A 21,480-nucleotide genomic window follows, 5' to 3' on the forward strand; every position below is an offset into this window, starting at 1 on the left:
CATAACAGATATGGAACAAGACAGCAAATGCTGTCAGGAAGTGACCCTTGACGCAAATTCCCCAAGTATGCTCCATGTAGTTCAAAATAAACGAGGTTATCTAATGCCATATTCATTTTGTGAACTTAATTTGAGCTTTGCCTTTCTCATTTTTTTAAAAGCATCTTTTTTTTAAAGAAAAACATACATATTGTTCGCTGCACTACCAGCACCAGATCTGATTTGTGTGCATCCATTTGTACTCAATAGAAAAGTTCTGAGCACACAGTGTATGCGAAGGTAGATCTTCCGAACCAGTTGACCTGCATTTTGAACAAGCATTGGAAATGCATTAGGTCTCATATTTGTTGGAGTTGGAGCTATTGGCATTATAAATGCCAATATTTTTGGACCTATGTAACAGATATGCGCTCCCCACCTTAATATAATAATGGATTCCATTGTGGGTTTGTTATGTAGTAAATCTGCAAAGGTCTTGTAGTGCTGGGAATGAAAATGGCAGTACCCAATCCACATTAAAACAATAAGTGTTGTGAGGGTGCAGTACCGCAGGCTGTCAATAGGTGTCCCTTTGGACAGCTTTCAGCCACATATGGTACTGCACCCAATAACATGACTAGGCATGTCACAACCACATGTAATATTAATTTAGAGAGTATATCTCAAGACAAAATTTGAACAGCCCTTAAGAATAGTGCCAGTGGTAAGGCTGCTGGCCCTGACGGTGTCCCAATTGATGTATTTAAGCACAACATGGTCTTGTTTAAATTCTTCAATGCAATAATAGATGGTGTGATACCGGCTACATGGGCGGAGAGCTTAATAGTCCCTATATTTAAAAAGGGAGATAGAAGTTGTCCGAGTTGCTATCGTCCAATATCCTTGCTTGATTCAACGTCTAAAGTCATGGGACGCATATTGTTGGCCAAGCTAGAGCTTTGGTCAATTGAAAATAATATTTTATCAAAGGCACAGTATGGCTTTAGATGGGGCGTTGGCACAGTTGAGCAGTGCCTGAACGTGGAACTAATAATAGGAAAATATACCCTTGCGAGGGAGGGCTCCCTTCATCCCTGCTTTGTTGATTTATCAAGCACTTTCGATTTGGTGAACCACTCAAAGCTATGGGAGACACTAATGGGAATGGGCGCCCCGGATGATACTGTTAGTTTCCTATCACAGATTTACGCACGGTTATCGGCAAGGATACGATATGGAATTCAGGGGGAAAGCACGAAGCACTTTAAAATTACCTGTGGTGTAAGACAAGGCTGTACTCTTGCCCCCTTATTATTTTCACTTTATATAAATGGGGTTGACTCTTTATTACAGAATAGCGGGGTAGATGTCCCAATGATTGGTAAGCGGGCAACACGCCTTTTATTGTACGCTGATGACGCCGTCCTGATTTCAAGGCCGTCAAATGGCTTACAGACCCTGATGGATAATTTTAATAATTTTATTAGTTTTATGACGGAGAAACATTTGAAAATTAACCTAAGTAAGACACTGGTAATGTCCTGTGGTAAAGGAAATATTAAAATAAAATCCCATTTTATCAACGGGACACTGATAGAGAGAACATCTACGTTTTCTTACTTGGGGATCCTTTTTAACAGTAAGGGCAATTGGAAAAAGCATATAACCTTAAGCAAGCTGAAATTTGTAAAAACGGTGGAGGCCATATTTAGATTCTCCAAACAAATCGGTAATAAACCTGTTAGGGAGATTCTCAAGTTGTACGGAGCAAAGTGCATCGCAGGGAGTTGTCATGGGGGGGCCCTATGGGGCCAGACTGATAGTTCTCCACTACAAACTCTCAAAAACAACTTCCTTAGACGCTTGTTAGCCGTCCCTGGTGCTACACCTTCTATAATCGTTCACAGGGAAACTGGATCTCCGGACATATATGACTTAATAAGTATGGCCGCATTAAATCTATGGAATCGAATCTGGGTTAGGGAAGAGACTCATTTTACGAGGGATATTATTTTAGATTGTATGTCTCAAGATGGTTGTAAAAGAATTCCCTGGTTAAGCTACATTGTTGGCCTTCTAGAGGACTGCGATTTAACTGCACATAACTTTATCCTGGGAGATGCTCAATATCCCAGTAAGGCTGAATTATAAGGGAGATTGTTGAGTGTAAGGGCCGCTCGTAGAGATGAGGCCTCATACTCTAAGAAAACAGTCATTTGTTATCTCGAGGGTCCCATGGCCAGGGGTTTACAACCATATCTTGCCTTTGTAACTAATTTACAACACAGATTCTACCTTACCAGATTAAGATTGTGCTCTTGGCACTTTTTATTTGCATTTCCTAAAAGGGTTAAGTGGTGCGCCATTATGCCGAATTCTCCATGTGATGGCAGTTCCAAACAAAGTACCCTTCACTTTTTATTGTTTTGTAAGTTTTATACTGAAATTAGAAAAAAAATTCTCCTGCCTATTTTTAAATCTAATTGCCTGTTTACCTATAAAACTGCTTTTAATTATTTACGGTACTTGGATAATGCTCGAGTTTGTAACGCCGTTATCAGTTATATACTGCTGGCAATGAAACAAAGGAATGAACTTGCTCATTTGGAAAGACTGAATTATGAAGCAACGTAAGCATATTTGTTCAGCTTTGTGCTTATTTAATTTAAATGATGAACTGATGTCTCCTGATGTTTTTTCTTAAAATTAGATGTGTCTCCTTTTTAACTATAAATGGATTCTAGTCCTTTTACTGTATAGTATGCTTTTGTGGACATTTTGTATGATCCGAATAAAGCTTGTTTTGACTTTGACTATGACGAGGCAAAGGATATGGCACATTGGTAAGAGCTGACGACTGGTGAGCTGGGGATCCCAGTTTCAGTCTGCTGTCGGCTCAACATCCTGTGATAATGGGTTAACTGTTTAACGTCCCTGAGCCCATGGATAGGTGCGCTATATAACTAAAAGCATTTGTAAAGTAAACTAAACTGAGCAGTGGCCTCTTGGGGTGGTGGGGGCCAGGGAGCAGTGTTGTGGGAGGGCTGAGGGGGAGGCAGGGTGGAGATTAAGGGATAGATATGAAGCAACTTAAGCAGTATTGTGGGAGGGGTCAGGGGTGGCACCGAAGATAAAGTGATGAGGCAGGCCAACCAAAAAAAGAGTTCTCTCTACGTATAAATAACCTGAACAGTAAGAACCCATGTAATTGGACTAGTCCTCATGGGAGGATACACAATTCCAAAAGGACGGACTACAAAGTGTATTCACCAATAAAAATCCAGCATTTCTAAAGGACAGGATCAAAAGCCGATTAAAAAGATGGGCGTTTTTTTAAAACCCATATCTTAGATACAGCATGTTTCGGAGATACAGCATGTCTCGAAGAGACAGCGCATGCCCAGCTCAGAGAAAACGAAAAAAGGCTTTCACTCCAGTACAATGTGGCTAACGCACAACAGTCCACCACCAGGCACAATATGCCTGTGCTAGGTATGACAAACGAACTAGTGGGTTTTGAAATTGAGGTTAGTGCAAGCAGAATTTATTCATGAAGGAACAAGAAACAAGCATATGTGAGGTCTCTAATAATATTCAAGAACAAAGTTTTCAATATAGGTAAAGGTACTGTCACTTAACATTTGAAAAAGTAACATGCGGCATCAACCAAATGAAAACCCTTAAAACACAAACCTATGCAAATACAGGCTGTATCAAAATAAGCAAGGCCATTTCTAACTTGAATTTAGAAACAAATGAGTCAGCCGACAGCAGCATAAAACATTTTTCAAGCAAGGCCTGGTGTTCAGCACAAGTAATCATTGGAAACAAACAAACAACAATTGTCCATCATTTGACCGTAATAAAGGAAGTAATATGCCTCTATCAAAGTGACCAAACCTATTACAGCTCCAGGAGAAATAATAGATGTTTCTAACTGCAGAAAAGAGTGAAGATGTCATGATGACATTTGCAAGGATTGTTAATATGGGTTTGTAGATGTAGAAGAAATAGTGTGCAAAAATCGAAATGGCAAACGCAAAAGGAAATGAAAATGACATTAAAAAGTTTGTAGCTAAGACAGGATAGCACATTCCAGTTTACCTGACAACTAAGAATACGCTCATCATCAATATCCAAATCAAAATGAACTGAAGAAAATGATAAGGTGGCTGACAACTTAGAGAAACTAAACTGACATCTAAAATTCCTCCTGATTTCTAAGATGTCCAGAAAAATTGTCACATTCTTTATATTTTGCATTCACAGTTTTAACAATTCTGTTTCTTGAAAATTAAGAAGGTTAATATTTAGAATACATAAGACAAAGTCACTTCCTGTTGCTTAAAAATGTACAGCTTACATTGTAATGGCGGGTATGGGAGCGGAGTAGCTTGGATGTGACTTCCTTCAAGGACTGCAACCAGGGATTGTTATGTGATACAGTCTGAGCTATTTTATCTTTACATGCCTATCCTGAACCTTTGAGGCTAAGAGATGCTTGAGGATCGGACCAGATTGCAACCAAAAGTGGAACACTGTAAGTACGATAATCTGGCGATCTGTCACTTCAATCCAGCAGCGCAGTGAAACACCTAAACCACTTAATCCTGTTGCCTGGAGTTCCTGTAGGTGGTGTAATGCCCGTCTCCGAGCAAGATGAGAGGGGAAGAACCTTCATAGTAAAGGTGGGCCCCAAAAGGCCCTGCAGTAAATTGTTATATTGGCTTCACCCACGGTTGGGTGGGGACTGTAATGAGAGAGGCAAGGAGTGGCTGTGCAAGCAGACATGCACCTGCCAGAAGAGTGCTCATACAGTGTCTATTCCATTAAATATAGGGAGGGACCCTGTGTCCCTCAGAACCTGGGTGCACAGTTATGAAATACAAGCAGTTCTCTCAGGTGAACACAAACTCCTCAAAGGGAATCGTAAGTCAATAACACTGAAACACAGGGTCGAAACGTCGACGACATTGTGTTATGTCCTATGTCAGTTATCTTTGGAATATATAAAGAAGATATAGGGATACACAGAACAAAAACATTTTTGGGACATTTTGATATGTGGTTCCAAGGTCTCATGTTTGTGTATGTGATCACTGGAAGATTTTTGATTTTTACTATGTATATGTATTGTGATGTCTTCTTCTTTATGTTCTCTGGACAGCTGTTGAAAAGAGAAATATGAAAAGAAATAGATATACACGTTTTGATATATGAAAAATAATATATTTAAGAATATAAGTTAATGGCTGTGTTGTGACAGCGGCTTTTAGATATCATTTTTTGAACAATTTGTGTTATTTAGGTCAGAAGAAGTCTCACAAATGTTTGAAGGGTCATTAATAGGCCCTTCTAGTATTACATTTGTAAGGAAAAATTATTTACAATTCCCCTTGAGGAGATTTTGTTCACCCAACAGAACTGTTTGTAGCTCATAACCTTACAGTGTCCATGTCATTTATTTTTGCCTGTGCCCGCGGCATGCATTAAGAGGCCACATCCCTGCAAAAGCCCGACTGGTACTCTGCACTAGGGCTACAGATTGGAGTCAAGGAGTGGAACGGCCTCGCCTTGCAGTGACGTTGATCACCTCCTTAAGCCCCTGTCAGTCTGCATGGCAGGTGAACGTCATTTCATTGCCTATGGTGCTTGTGCGGCACGGTGCCCAACATGAGGTGGCGTCTTCTGCTGGGCATCCTCTGCCATTGCACCTCCAGGTGAGAATCAACCCAGCAGGCACCACCTACATGAAATATCTAAGAAGAGGAAAATGCCTGCACAAGGAATAACACACATTGAATGAGTCCACCCTTGTTGAATTTAGGCAGACATGGCCCTGCATTAATTGAGTTAAGGAACTACCCTTGGTACATTCAGTGCCTCACAAGACCGTGGAGTGTGCCTTACCAACAGCGACAATCTCTGAGGTGACCGTTTCGAAAGAGAAGTGAATAGTCTGCCCATTACACTGGACATCCAGCATGCATGTCTCTGCCAGCAGTGCTTGTGTCACAGGCGCCTTGCACACCACAAATACTCTCTCAGTAATGAGAGACAGACCAGGACTGTGTTTCACCAGTCCAGCAGTATTGAAGGTGAACCTAGTGTCACATCTTGAGCCACCAAGGCTCAAGTGTACCCACTCAAACCCTTTATTGTAGAGGGTGACCCCTCATTGCAAGAACTCCAATGGAAAGACTGGGCAGAGTGCCTCGAGCTCTAGTTCTAGGCGACACATGTCTTCAGATTAAGAGCATTATACCTGTTGCTCCATCTTAGAAAGCAAAGCCATACATTAAATCTATAACTCTATTATAGAGACTGCACTGAGAACTTATGCTACTCTCATGCCTGCTCTGAATGCACACTTTGAACCCATAACCAACAGAGACTACAAGCATCTCATATTTTTCCTGCCTCTTAAAGAACCTGAAGAGTCCCTTGACAGATTTTATGGCAGGCCGGAGGAACTCGAAAGCACCTGTGGCTTTAACGATAAATTGAAAGAAATCAGAGGCAAGATTTTCCAAGGTTGCAACTCATCAAAGCTGCACTAATGCATCCTTCAAGAGTCAGGGAAGCCCTTACAAGACATAATTACTCTTGGTAGATCCAAAAAATTGACCAAAGTGAGAGCCTTCCACATGGAGGGGCACTCCACAGGGCTGCAATGTCAAGTCTCAGCATCCGCCAGACAAAGGAAAGAAGCCATTTGCGTCTTAACATCAGTGTGCCAACTGCAAAGGTCCATTCCAAAGGCCAGCTGACTGCTCAGTGAAAGGCCAGCAGTGCACCACCTACACCAAATTCAACCACTTTGCAGACATGGGGCAATCGTCCACACCACAAAAACCTAGAGACCTGCCCAACTTTGAGCAGACAGCAGAGGACATGGACAATGATGTCGGGAATAAACCATACACTCTGTATTCTCCATTGCCAATGCCATGATGTCTTTCAGAATTCTACCCCCAGTGCCAATTGCTCATCTGTCGCCATCCCGTTACAGCCACAACAGGCATGGGTGCGTCAATCAACATTGTCAGCAGAAATGTACATGCACATGCCAGATCCGGCGTCCTTAATTAAGGCCAGAGTCGAAGTTTTTGCTTATGGCCGGTCTCAGCCTTTGTCCATGTTAGGACGCTTAAGTAGCAAATCTTGTATGAAGACGCATGCACCAACATACCATAAACGTGATGAAAGGATGACAGGGCATGCTGATCAGCTGCAGCCCTGCTGAGTCTTGCTGAGACCCTAGATTTACAAACTGAGACTCTTTCCCACATACTGGCAGAGTTTGAAGGCCACTTCAATGGTATAGGATGTATTAAAGATTAATGTGTATATGCATCAAAAATCAGTAAAACCAGTACTTATTAGCGAAAAATAAGGAATCGCTAATAAGGAGTCGCATACCGCGATGCATCAACAGAATCGGTATTTAATACCGAATCACTAAAGATCGTTACATTTCCGCTAAACACGTTTGCGAGACACCTTTTCAAAGAAGAGCAAATACCAAGGTAGCAAGTACCGAATCGGTATTTGCGATTTCGGTAATAGCGATTCCGGAAAAATGAAAACATCGCTTCGGCAGCAGGCTGATGACATCACAACCAGGTAGCAACACAGCCCATGCTTCATTCAGTGCACTGAGGAGCTCAGAGGAGGAGGCAGAGCAAAGGAGCTGAGGATTGCTAGAGTGAGAACACATTCTAACTCAGAGCAGACTACCAGGATGGAGAGGGATGCACCCCAGAACAAGGAGGCACCCAGGAAGAGAAAAAACAAAAGTTTTCTGATAAGGAACTCGAACTGCTCATCGGGGGTGTGAGCAGCAAACATGACAAGCTTTTTGGGAGGCTGTCCCAAAAAGTTCCTGAGGCAGAAAAGCGCAAATTGTGGCTGAGCATCAAAGACAGAGTCAATGCTGTAGGAGTCACCCACCGCAGCATAGACAAATTAAAGAAGAGGTGGTATGAGCTAGGGAAGAGGGCAAAGGATAGGATTGCCGAAAGGGTGAAGGATGCAGCAGGCACAGGAGGGGGAACATCCAACGTGAGTGCAAACACAGCCCTTGAGGACCTCGTCGAGTCAACAATTGAGCCAGAAGCTGTTGTGGGGGTCACTCAATTGGATACATCCGGCGCAGCAGGAGGAGGAGAAGGTAAGATGCATGCCAGCGCAGATATGCAGCGTGTAGTCCACCCATGGCTATCCCCCCAGGCCAATCACAGTGTATATGTAGCAGCGCCTAATGCATATCCCCTCACCAGAGTAGCGCATCATGGGAGTTGTAGTCATATCATGAATGAGTGCATGTCTGACCACTGATGTAATAGAAATGAAACCAGCTGCACATGGCCATATGTCAGTGCAAAATCTCCTTTATGTAGGTTAAATCATGCAACACTGATACAACATGGCAAAATAATAACTATGCACTGTTTCACATACAGATGCATCACCCCTCGACTCAGATGACAGCGGACGCCTCGTCATCTCAGAGACACCAGTGGTGACAGATGTCGAGACCACGCAGGAACCTGAACCCACAACACTACCATCACCACCACCACCATGGCGGACATCACCACCACCCCCACCACCACCACCATGGCAGACATCACCACCACCACCACCACCACGGCGGACACCACCACCACCACCACGGCCAAATCCACAGAGCCGCAGGGCAAATGTCCCCTCCCTGCAGGTGCTGGAGTCAGAGCAGAGGCCAGCTGACACAACTGTCCCATGACAGACAGTCGTTGCTCCAATCACCCAAGCAGCAGCACGTGTCCGAGTCAGGCAGCGGGCCAGGCCCCTAGGTAGAGCTGTTGAAAGAGCAGATGATCCAGCACACGGATACAGAGTGGTGGATACACGGATGCTGCGTGTCCAGCGCCTGCAGGGAAGACACATGGGTGCTATGAACATCAACATGGTGAAACTGACAAAAAAAATAGGCACCATGACAGACGCAATGCACGAGATGACCACAGCAGTTGCCAAGGGCAACAGAGACATCAAACTGTGCCTGCAGGAACTCACACGTGCTGTAAATGCAGACCAACAGAGCGAGCGCCGTAGGCATCGCCAGAGCATGGTCCGCACCATTGCCACCAATAGAGCCATCACTAAGCTGTACAACAGCACAGCTGTGCTGTCGCGCAGATCTGTTTCCCTGCTGGTCGATTTGGGCCATTATTGCGGGGATGTTGCAAAGTCACTGGAGAGAGTGACCACTGCAGTGGAGCATCTGCAGTCTGGGACTTTCAGTGCCAGCAGTTTGGGAAGCGAGGAGGGGAGTGAGGCTGCCTCTAGCGTGAGCAGCGCCTCTGTTCCGGAGGCCAGCGAAAGGAGGCGCAGTGCACGCAGCACCACAGCCACAGATTCAAATCGCGGAGATGTGGCCGAGTCAAGGGACAGGAGGCTGGGGGTACGGGGCAGGCGCAAATAGCCATAATCCATTGGCTCCCTGGCCATGGTGACGTAACCATGGGTCAACAGTACAGCAACATGTTATACCTGTGATGACAACGGACATGTTTTGATTTGTTAATTTGCTTCTGCGTCATGTTGGCGTACCATACATATGCACCTGACAGGTAGTCATGTGCATTAAACTATAGCAAACATATACATGTTGTGTTGGCTCTTTCATACCTGTCTCAGAAGTGATGTCTTGTGATGTATGTCCTCCTCCTTTGTCCCTCAGCTGTATTTGGCACGTGTGCCTGTTGGTGTTTCGGGGGGGTTGCTGTGCCCGTAAGTCGTCCTCTCCGTTCACCTCAATTGGTATCCCCCTTCGTGTGGCAATGCTGTGCAGCATGGTGCAGACTGCTATTATCCAGCAGCAGGTAACTGGGTCATACTGCAAGGCACCTCTTGTCTTGTGTAGTATCCGGAAGCGACTCTTGAGGATGCCAAAGGTTCGCTCTACCACATTCCTGGTGCTGATATGTGCTGCGTTGTAGCGCTGCTCCTGAGGTGTTGCAGGGTTGAGGTAGGGAGTGAGTAGATAATCGCGCAAGGTGTAGGCGCTGTCACCTGCAGGGAGGGGCAAAAATGGTTAGTTGCATGGTTACATTTACATATCTGAGGATGGTGTTCAATTGGAGGCATTTCAATGTACCGAGTAGGTGACCCTCTCCAAATTCCCCGTTCATCAGGCACCTGTGGATGCCACTGTGCCTGAATATGTATGCGTCGTGGGTGCTTCCTGGGAATTGTGATACGATGTCCGTAATGATGTGCTTGTCATTGCACACAACCTGGACGTTGATGGAATGGTATGATGTCCGGTTGCGGTAGATGTATTCGTTGGCTGACGGGGGGCAGATGGGGACATGGGTGCAGTCCATGCACCCTATCACATGAGGGAATTGTGCCACCAGGTAGAACTCCTGTTTGGTGCGGTTCAACTGCTGTGGGGTTGTGGGGAAGGTGATGTGGTGATGTATCATTGTCAGCATGGCATCTAGCAAATTGTGGAAGAAGGGTGATAGTGCGCTTTGAGACACGCCTCCAGCTTCTGCTATGACCCCCTGGAAGCTTCCTGACGTCAGCATGTGCAGGCTGCATAGGACCTGGACATGGGCTGGGATGGCATTGGTCCTACGGGTCTGGTGCTGCAGCAGTGGTTCAAGGTCGGCAATGAGGCGCATGATCATGGCCCTGTTGAGCCTGTACTTGTCATAAATCTGTTCCTCTGTCTGGCCCAGCAATGTGATCCGCACCCTGAAGACTCTGTCCTGGATCATCCTCCTGCACTATGCAAGGGCGTTGATTCTCCTCCTCCTAACAAGCACGTATGGGGCAGCCATTTTGGAAGACCTACAGGGTCTCCACAGGCATATTTGAAGGGTTTCTGAGTGGCAGCACATGTTTTGGAAATACATTTTTTTTCTACCTTCCAATAACTTTACCTCCAGTTTGTGATTCCCCTTATTTTGCTCATGCAAAATAGCGATTTTGACCATTTTCGGTATTTGCAATTTTTGATGCATTTCGTAGCGATTCTTTATTAGCGATTCGGTATTTCCGGAGGATGTTTTCTTTATCGGTATTACCGATTCACTATTAGCGATTCGCTATTTTACCGCGTGAGGTATTCACCTATTCTTTATTTTTTAAGGGTTTTGGGTTGATGCATTGCATTTCCAGGCTTTGCTTTCGGTATCGGCCTGTGTTACCGAATCGCAATTTTACCGGGAGGTATTTTGCTTGATGCATCTGCCAGTAAGTGATACAACTGCGCATCGTTACGCCAATACAACTAGTGGCTTTACAACATCAACAAATAGCCTTCCACCAGCCACCCAAGGTTGAGAGGGAACTAGAGAAGCCAACAAATGCTGGAAAATTTGAAAAGGTCTCTGGTCCCACCCCATGGATGTCCCCTATCGTTGTTTCATAAAAGCAAAAACAACTCAGAGAAATCTGCATATGTATAGACATAAGACTGCCGAACATCGCAATATGGCGTGAGTGCCACCTCGCCCCCACCATAGATGACCTAATTGGAGAGCTCAATGGAGCCAAATGGTTCTCCAAGATCAACTTTGTTTCAGCTTCTATCAGCAGCGGTTGAACCATGCCTCGAGGTCCATTACAATATTTTCGACCCATGTTGGACTGAGGCAGAATTGTTGTCTTAACTTCAGAATTTCAAGCCTAGTGAAGGTGTTTCAAAACACCGTCCAAGAGTTCTTGCAAGGTCAGTATCAGTGGTGATATTCTCACCTTCCGAAATTCCATCAAAGAACACCACACATGGCATTGAAGAGTGTTAAGTCACATCCAAGAAGCAGGGCGGACCCTCCACCAAGAGAAATGTGAATTCCTGAAACAGCAGATCAGCTTCTCGGGTAGGTGTTCTCAGCGGCTGGTGTAGCCCCTGACCCAGGCAAAGTGTGAGATATCTGAAAAATACCTTTCTTAGACAATGTATCAGAGGTGAGGAGATTTGTGGGATTGTGAACTATTTTAGCTGGCTTATCCCTGACCTGACCACTCTCACGCAACTACTGAGAGACCTCACAACAGCATCTACTCTAAGTCCTGGGGTGACAAGAAGGCCAATTCCCAGTAACCGACACAACACTGCTGTACTTTGCCCCATCCAATTCAAGCACCATTGCAGTAGGGACCAGCCTCAAGGGCCTGGGGCCTTTCCTCTGTCCGCAACAAACCCAAGGAGAGTAGGTTCCCATTACATATGCCAGCTGGTAGCTGACCTCTACAGAGCAGTGGTATTCTCAAAGACAGAAAGAGGCCATCACCATCCACTGGACTGCTGGCACTTCCATCTGTATGTATACGGGCATCCTTTAACAAGCTTTACAGACCATAAGCTGCTCATTCCTTTATTCCAAGGCACCTCATGGAAGCCGCTGTCACACATAGAGAATTTTGATATTGCAATTACAAGACTACGAATAGTGCTTAAATTACCAGCCAGGAATAAATAACCCTGCACAATACCTGTCATGCCACCTATGTGATGCTACATGGAGCGAGATGGAGGAGGCCGAAGTGACTGAGAAGTATGTGAGGTGTGTTGTAGCGAATCCTCTACAAGATCCAAGAAGCGACAGCCCAGGATGAGTGCTTGAAGCCCGCTCTAGATGCCGTGCAGTCAGGAAATTGGAACTTCCTCAAAGAGAATAGCGCACATCACACTCCAGAAGCTCAAAGAATCTTGGACTTGTTCCATCAAGGACGTCATGAGTTAGTGACAGATGCAGATGGGTGATACTTATGGGGACACAGACTAGGGATTACCACAAGACTTAACATGCAGATAGTTCTGCTTGCTCACAACGGACACCAAGGAATAGGGAAAACAAAAAACAGCGTCAGGAACAAGGTGTGGATCTCACTTGTGGACAACATGGTCAAAACTATGGTGTGCCTCTGTTGATGGTGCCAAGTTACAGGATCACCACAGGTGCAATCTCCACTAATCACCGAACTATGCCCCCAACAACCATGGGTATGTGCCAGCCCCTATTTTGGTTGCCTACCAGACAGGAGGTGCATGCTTGTTCTAATTGACAGTTACACCAAGTACATGGAGGCAGAAATAGTGGCCTCTCAGAAAGCTGTGGAAGTAATTCCCAAGCTTGAGAAGATGATGGCTACAAACAGGCTGCTGTGGGAACTTTGATCAGACAACAGTTCACTCTTTCAAGGGCAAGAGTTTGCGGCATACCTGCAGTCATTTGTCATCAAGGATAACTCAGGGGTGGCCCAAAGCAAATGGAGAGGTCAAACATTCTATGCTAACTCTCAGTAAGGTAATTCGTATAGCGTATGCCAACCAGCAACTTCTCATGTGGTCGATATACGAGTACAGGAAGCCAACCCACTCCACCACTTGACAGACCCTAGGACATGCCAGCATGGGGTGGGCAATAAATGACACCATCCCGCATTACCAAGAGGGGAATTTAACACCTATTGAACATGATTGCATACCGACCAAACAAAAAAACACCAACCAGAGAGCAAGTGTTCAATGAGTGGCCCAGCAGTCAGACCTGCATCCAGGTGATTCTGTCTTTGTGAAGGACCGATACCCGGGCAGCAAGTTCAGGTAACCCTTTGAACATCAGCCTTGGATTGGCTTGAGGCGCAAGGGCAAAATGGTGACTGCTCAACAGAGAGGAGAATCAGTCACAAGGAACATATCATTTTTCAAACCCGCCTGGGAGAGAAGTGAGCCGTAAGAGAAAGCCTGCAGACGGATGCACTTTGAGGAACTCACCCCAAGGATTTTGTGAGAGATTGACTAGGAATCACAGACCCATAGCGACAACTTCGACCTCACCCCTTCTAGCCTGGATGGATGTCCAGAGGTGTGCCGGAGCTCTCCAAGGCCATCCAGAAGTCCATCTCCCAGGGGAAGGAGCGGGCGTATTAGGTATCACCTTCAAGATAATCCCCCATTGTCATCCCAGCTAAAATACTGCCTGATGTGACTGGACTGTATTTTGTGGGCCTGTGATGTTTGCATAGTTAGTATGTTTTGATTAAAGTTAAGGAGGGATGTAATGTCTGTTCTCGAGAAATGGGGATGAATAATCATAGTTGGGGCAGGTCACCAAAAGCCATAAATTGTTACTTTGTTTTCACCCACACTAGAGTACCCCCTGTAATAATAGAAGCTGGGCGTTGCTGTGCAGGCAGATATGCACCAGCCAGAAGAGTGCTGCGCCATTTATTCCTGGTTGTGCTCATAGCAGGCATTACCAGGCCGCACCCCTGCGAAAACCCCAATCAGCGCTCTGAATTAGGGCTCCACAGGTGTGACTGCTGCAGTGCTTTGGGGGGCCCGCTCTAAGCAGCAGAGCTCACTGTACCCTTGCAGCCTGCTGTGGGTACTGGGACACTGGAGCATGGAGTCATGGACATTGTGAGTGCAGCATCGCACCCGGCCCTGCAGCGAGACCTGCAACTGGAGGACAAGCTGTGTCAAGCCCTACAAAGTTTACCAGGTCCATGCGACGTGTTCTGCCCAAGTCCAGGTTTTTTCTTTGAATTCTGGCACTTGTAGTCTTGTTTATTCTATTACCCATGACTACAAGTCCCAGAATTCAAAGAAACAAAGCTGGACTGGAGTTGCACATCACTCATTGACCTTGAAAACTTGTCAGCTTAATATGTGGCACGTTGTGGGAGGATAGCAGGCTCAGGTGTTACAGAGCTGGTCTGACACTCAGGGCTTTAAGTGGGATAAAAACCTGGGGAGTTTCTCAAAGGGGGGCAATGTAATTAAGGGTGTGGCTTAAAAACAGTGCGCTAAAAATCTGTGCTTAGCATAGTGTGCCGCCCAACTTCTATTTTGCTGTTTCTGTCATTGCAAGAAGTAACATCATACCTACAACAAGTCAGGACTATTGACTTTGTCAACAGTTGTTAGCTGCATGAAATAAATAATCAGCAACTATGGCTTGTATATAATATTGAAAGTGCTTACACTTAAAGCCCTGCCTCTAGATATATGAAACAAAAGTAACATCATACCTACAACAAGTCAGGACTGTTGGCTTTGTCAATGGTTGTTAGTTGCATAAAATAAATAAGCAGCAACTATTGCTTGTATCTAATATTGAAAAAGCTTCCACTTACGGCCCCGGTGATACCAGGACAATGTTGCTGCTCCTGAGTTTCGAAAAGAGAAGGGAAATTCAGAGAGAAAATGACTCTCTTTAAAGGATTTCGCTTCTCCTACAAGGCTCACCTGGCATGAGGTCATGTCATAACTTCTCCACTAGTGAGAAGTGAGCAGTGGAGCACGCCCATACTAGTGAGAAGTGAGCAGTGTGAGCACCTGCACATGATGTACCTGCTGTCACTTCAGTCCGGAAAAATCGTACTGCCTGTGCCAGGGCACAAAACAGAGCCCGATAGAGACCTGTTTCGAGGCCCCCTTTAAAAAACTGCTGGTGCTCAGAACTAGTGAGACTTGGCCAGTGCTTAATTTGTGCCGGTGCTGTCCGGTGCTTAGCACCGGCACTTATTTAATAGGGCCGGTCTATTGAATTTTCCCCTCGGGCAGGGGGTCCCAGTTTATTAAATATAAATGCACCTGTCTTGATCTCTGTTGCTTGGGATGTCTGCCATTCATGTCACCAGAGGATAGTCCATCTCCAGGCATGACTACATCATGCTTGGGATGTGAGCAGTTCATGCCTGACTTTCGCTCAGCAGCATGACATTCCCTTTGGATAATTGTGGTTAAGGGGTGGTTTGACGGGTGAGCTGGCTTTGAGGCAGGCTAGGAAAGTTCATGTCTTTGAGCAAACTCAATGTGATGTAGGAGTAAATTAAAAGTGTGTGCCATTCTTTTTAAATAGCTCGCACACACTCAACTGAATCCAGCTGAAGCCGGCCATACATAATTAAATCAACCTTTTCTATACTCGTGGCCTGGGACTCACACCAAGTGTGCTGGCCTGTTCAGAATAACCCTGTTGCAGTTTCATGTGACTCATTTGAAACTAGAGCATGTTGACAGGGGCTCTTTCGATTCCCCCCATGTATTTCCCAGCAGCTTTGCCTTCATCGCCCTCATTATGGACTTCCAGAATTTCTGCGTTGATATTTATTGGTGAAGGTGATCTTTGGAGCAGTGGAGATCCCATTGCAGGGTTGGGCTTCATCACCATGAGCTCCCGAGGCCGCTGCTTCACCCAGGCAATAATTGCACGCCACGCTGTTACTTGAAGCTTAAAAAAGGCCATTTTATTAAGACAAGACTGCAATCATTTAGACTTTATTAACAGTACTTAAATGCAAGAAATATACTTTCCCATCCCATACCCACACATTCTCCCTTCGGCCTTCTCAAAACCCTCTCACCTGTTTGACTCTTCCCCATTCACTCTGTAACCTCCTTCCTTTCACCATTCTCTCCTTTACTTGCCCTCCAATTGTCCTCTGTTGACTTTGCCTTCATTGCTCATTGCCTCTCGTGCCCCGCTATCAGTCACCTGCGTACTGTTCTCCCCCCCCCGAGGGGTTTGAAGAATATAGAAACCTTCTCAGGAGTCTCACTGATACTTGGTCCTTTTAAACCAACAAAGAAGAAATTGGCACAGAAGCTGAAATATAAAAGTAACATCTTTAATAAACTTAATAAACATCTAAACTACATTTGGAAGGCAAACTTACATCTTGTCCTAACTGCGGCTTTACAGTTGCTCCAGGTCGCAAGTTAACCATGGGAAGGGAAAGCTATAATAGCGACAAGTCAATCCCAGTGCAAAACATTTTCTTTTCTTAGCCTGAACTGCAGGTCTTTACCTAAACATAAATTTGAGATTTTTAACCTGCTAATGGATAAAAAGCCTGACACACTTTTTCTTACAGAAACTTGGCTCCATGAGAGCTCAGGTCCAGACATTGCTGTGGCTGGGCCCGACCATTATGCAATGGAAAGAATTGATCGCATTAATAAAACAGGTGGCGGTACTGCTATTCTTTTTAAAAAAGAGTACAACTGTGACTTCACTCACCTACCCAGTCCCAACTGTGAAGCAGCAATATTCAAGCTTGCTCTTACCCCCAATTTCATGTTTTCTGGCATACTTGTCTAATGTCCACCTGGCTCTTTTGCAGCATGGGCAACTGCCCTCACGGAACTTATAAGTCCCTTGGTGATGAAGGCGGCCAATTTTTCCCTCGTTGGGGATTTAAACATACATCTAGAAAATCTAACCTATACAGCAACTTCTGAGCTTATCTCCGATTTAGACGCCTTAAACTTAAACCTGCTAAATTCGGGATCTACACATATAGCAGGTTATTTACTTGATCCTATTTTCTCTAACCTTAAGGCAATTAGTGTTCTTCCAGCACTGCCAATTTGCTGGTCAGATCACTACCTGATTAGATTCTCACTTCAAGTAGTCATATATGAGTCTAAACTCCCCTCTGATCAACCCACGCTAGTAAGGAACTGGAAAAAGTTAGACATTGAAACATTGAACACCTTCTTAAACACACACCTTCCCTGTTCAAAGCAATCTATACACTCACTATCTACATCAGTACAGAAATGGCTCCTGACGGCAATTAACACTTGCCTACCTTGGACCAACATAAAATGTAAGGACCATAGACCCCCTGCCCCATGGTTTACGGAACTATTGAAAAAAGAAAAATCTGAATGTAAAACGTTTGAACGCAGATGGAGAAAAAACTATACATCAGAAGCAAAAAAAGCTTACAAACATAAATTAAATAAATATCACACCCTCTGTAGTAAGACTCGAGCCAATCATGTGTGCTCCACTATCTCAGAGGCTCTAAATCGTTCCAAAACCCTATTTAAGATGGTGAAAGAACTTCCGGGATCTAAAACCTTAGCTATGCCACCAGATTTAAATAAACTGCAATGTGAAACATTGGCTACTTTTTTCATACAAAAAGTGGACAAAATCTACCAAGGTATTGCAGCAGCCCAGAATAAATTTCCTCCTTCTGCAGCAATTCCACTGTGCTCTCCCACTTACAATCACATTAGCAACTCTGACACAGGTGTCCTTCAGAACTCCAGAAGTACTTTGGATAGCTGGCCCAGATTAAACACTAACGGCCACATGCATCAAAGTCCGGTTTTGCGATTCCTTATTTGCAAAAATTAGGTAATCGCAAATAAGGAATTGCAAAACGGGATGCAACAATTTATTCACAAAAGGCCCATGGGAATCAATGGGAAGGCATTGACATTTTGCGAATTGCAATTAGCGATTCGCAAAATGTTAATGCATTCCTTGGGTGCATGTTTCACACACACATGTCCTAAGGACATGTGTGTCTGTAACATGACAGTGTTTAAAATGCTAATTTGAGCATTTAAATTTTTTTTCGCAAATTACCACGAGGTTCACCCTCGTGGTAATTTGCACCCCCTAATTGCGAATTCGCAATTTTAAAAGCAATCATGCATTGCTTTTAAGGAATCGCAAATTTGCGATTCTTAAAAGCAATCGCATTTTTGGAATTCGCTAAAAATAGTGATTTTCACAAAACTGTTTCATGCATCCCAAAAACCTATTTAGGAATCGCAATCGGCCGAATTTACCGATTTGCACCATTTGCACTTCCTAAATAGGTTGATGCATGTGGCCGTAAGACTCTTATCAAACTACTTAATGCTATTAAATCTGGGTCCCCAAAAGACCCCCTTCCCAGTACCATACTTGCACATCTTGGCTCTCTGTCACTGGATATTATCACTGATCTTCTTAAAACCTCCGTAGAGGAAGATACTGTCCCAGATGACTGGAAGCATGCAATGATCCAACCCCTGCTAAAAAAAGATGGAACTGATCTAAATCAACCTTCCAATATTTGACCCATCTCCCTGTTACCTGTGTTTTCCAAAATTCTTGAAAAACATGTTCATCAACATCTAACGGAATTTGTAACTGCCCAAGACTTGTTGCCCCTTGTCAATCAGGCTTCAGAGCTGGCTTTTCGACAGAAACCACTTTTTTAGGAGTCACAGAAAACATACACTGCCTATTAGATAAGGGAGAGACTATTGGACTTAGTGCCGCTTTTGATATGGTATCACACACTGAATTAATTAACACCCTTCGCTCTCTAGGTATCTGCCATTCTGCACTTAATTGGGTCATCTCCTTTTTGACTGAACGCACTTTTCAAGTTTTTTCTCAAACTGCCTGCTCAGACACTAATGTCTTTGTAAATGGTGTACCACAGGGCTCTATACTCAGTCCTTTATTGTTTAACCCCTTCCATGCCCATGACGAGCTCAGCTCGTCATAAGGCACAGTGCTCCTGTGCTCATGACGAGCTCAGCTTGTCATGAGCACACCCGTTTTCATTATGGCCCAGCACAGGAGAGGGATACCATCAGCAGGGATGTGGTTAATTTATATATGAGCCCCTTAGCTAAGGTGGTGGAAGACTATCGATTATCGATGTATTCATATGCCGATGATTCCCAGCTGATTTTTTCCCTTTCCTCTGAGAACACTGATACTTCCTCCCCACTCAAGGAAGGTCTTGTTAAAATAGCAGGATGGATGCAGGATAATTTTCTCAAATTAAACAGTGAAAAAACTGAAGTAATTATTATCGGTAAAAACAAAAATCTGTGGGGCCCACATCACTGGCCTCAGGAAATGGGCACGCTTCCCGCCCCAATTTCACAGGCGCGTAACCTCGGCATCATCATTGATGAATCTCTCAATATGCACCAGGAAGCTGTAAAAACGTCGGCCACCTGCTTTGCCATCCTAAAATGGCTAAAAAGGATCTGCTGGATGCTGCCTGAACCAACAAAGAAAACTGTAGTCAATGCCTTGATTACCTCTAGGATTGACTATGGTAATGTGCTTTATCTGTGCTCAAATAAAGCAACCACTCGCAAACTACAGGTGATTCAAAATTCAGCAGCCAGACTGCTATGTAAAATCCCTAGAACCACTTCCACTACCAAATACCTTTGTGACCTTGATTGGCTTATGGTCGAAAATTGAATCAAATTTAAAGCACTCTGTTTCATGCATAAAATTCATGCTGGCAAGGCCCTGAAATAACTTCACTCGCTTGTTCTCCCGTATCGTACATCTCGTTCTCTCCGCTCCTCTACGTTAAAGAAGTTTGTCATCCCCAAAATCAAGCTCTCTCGTATGGGCGGCAAAAGTTTTTCCTACCTAGGGCCCTCGTTATGGAACTCTCTGCCTTTCTCAGTACGTAACGAGATTGACTATATTAACTTTCGTAATGCTTTAAAAACTTGGCTATTTAACATCTAGACACTCCTCTTTATCTAACCCTACTTACACAATTCCACAAATTCGCGCTGGGAAACCCTTTGTGGGTAGCTGCTACGCGTTATAAGTGCAATAATAATAATGATAATAATAATAACCTCAAATGAGGGAGACTACGTCACACATAAGCCTTAGCAAATGAATGAGGCATTCTAAGGAGTACAGAAAACAGAGGCCTTATATATGATTAGGGTTACATAGTCAGCATAAGACCAACGGGCAGTCCTGCCTCATGTAAGCATGCAAAATGACTAATATGGGCATGCAAGATCTGCTTGCTCAACAAAGTGGGAGGAGCTAACAGTTGCTAATTCTGGTGAACACATCCTGACATTTACAGACTAGAAACAACTGCAAGGACAACTGCAAGCTCAACTGAGCATGTGCGAAGGTGGAAGATGCTAAATATAGTTTGTTTCTAGGCAAATAAAATGAGCAGTCAACACTGAGGGAGGACAGAGCACATGGCGAGCACGTGGCAGCACATGGCAAACAAGATGGCTGCCAGAAATACAAAATGGCTTTGAGCTCATGCTAACAAATCCCTGCAATCTTTAAAAGGTGGATCCACCTGTATGTGACTCACCACCCCTTCAAAGTACTGCCAACCAGGGAACCCCCGTAGGGCGGTTCCCTGCCCCATCCCCCCATGTTCCTGGGCATATTTCACCTCCTGTCAGCCAACTCTGCGGCCCCCCAGTGAACAACCAATCCACCACCTCCCCCTGTGTCCCGTAGAAAAATTACTATTGTTGGGAAAAACGTTGATCACAAAATGTGCCCCTCTTAAGTGGGAGCACGTTCCCCTTCAGCCCTGTGAACCTACACATTTTCAACTCTGCAGCACCTGGTGAATGACCATCCACCTCAACGTGTGTCCCATGCAAACCAGAATTTTCCTGTGCCAAACCTCAACCATGCAAGATGCCCTCAACTTGTTGATTGTCCATCACCCACCTCGACCTGCGTCCTGTATAAACAAGTAACCTTTAATGGGGCCACTGCTTGCCGTAAACGTGCTCCCCATGGCAGTGAACGACCATCCACCACCTGTACCCGTGTCCCGTATAAACAAGCAACATGTTCGGGCCAATCATTTTACCGAAAAAGGTGCCCCCCTCGTGGTGAATGACCATCCACCACCGGGACCTTTTCGGGCCAATCCCTATCAGCA

Source organism: Lissotriton vulgaris, chromosome 4_1 (genome assembly GCF_964263255.1).
Source record: "Lissotriton vulgaris chromosome 4_1, aLisVul1.2, whole genome shotgun sequence".
Lineage (NCBI taxonomy): Eukaryota > Metazoa > Chordata > Amphibia > Caudata > Salamandridae > Lissotriton > Lissotriton vulgaris.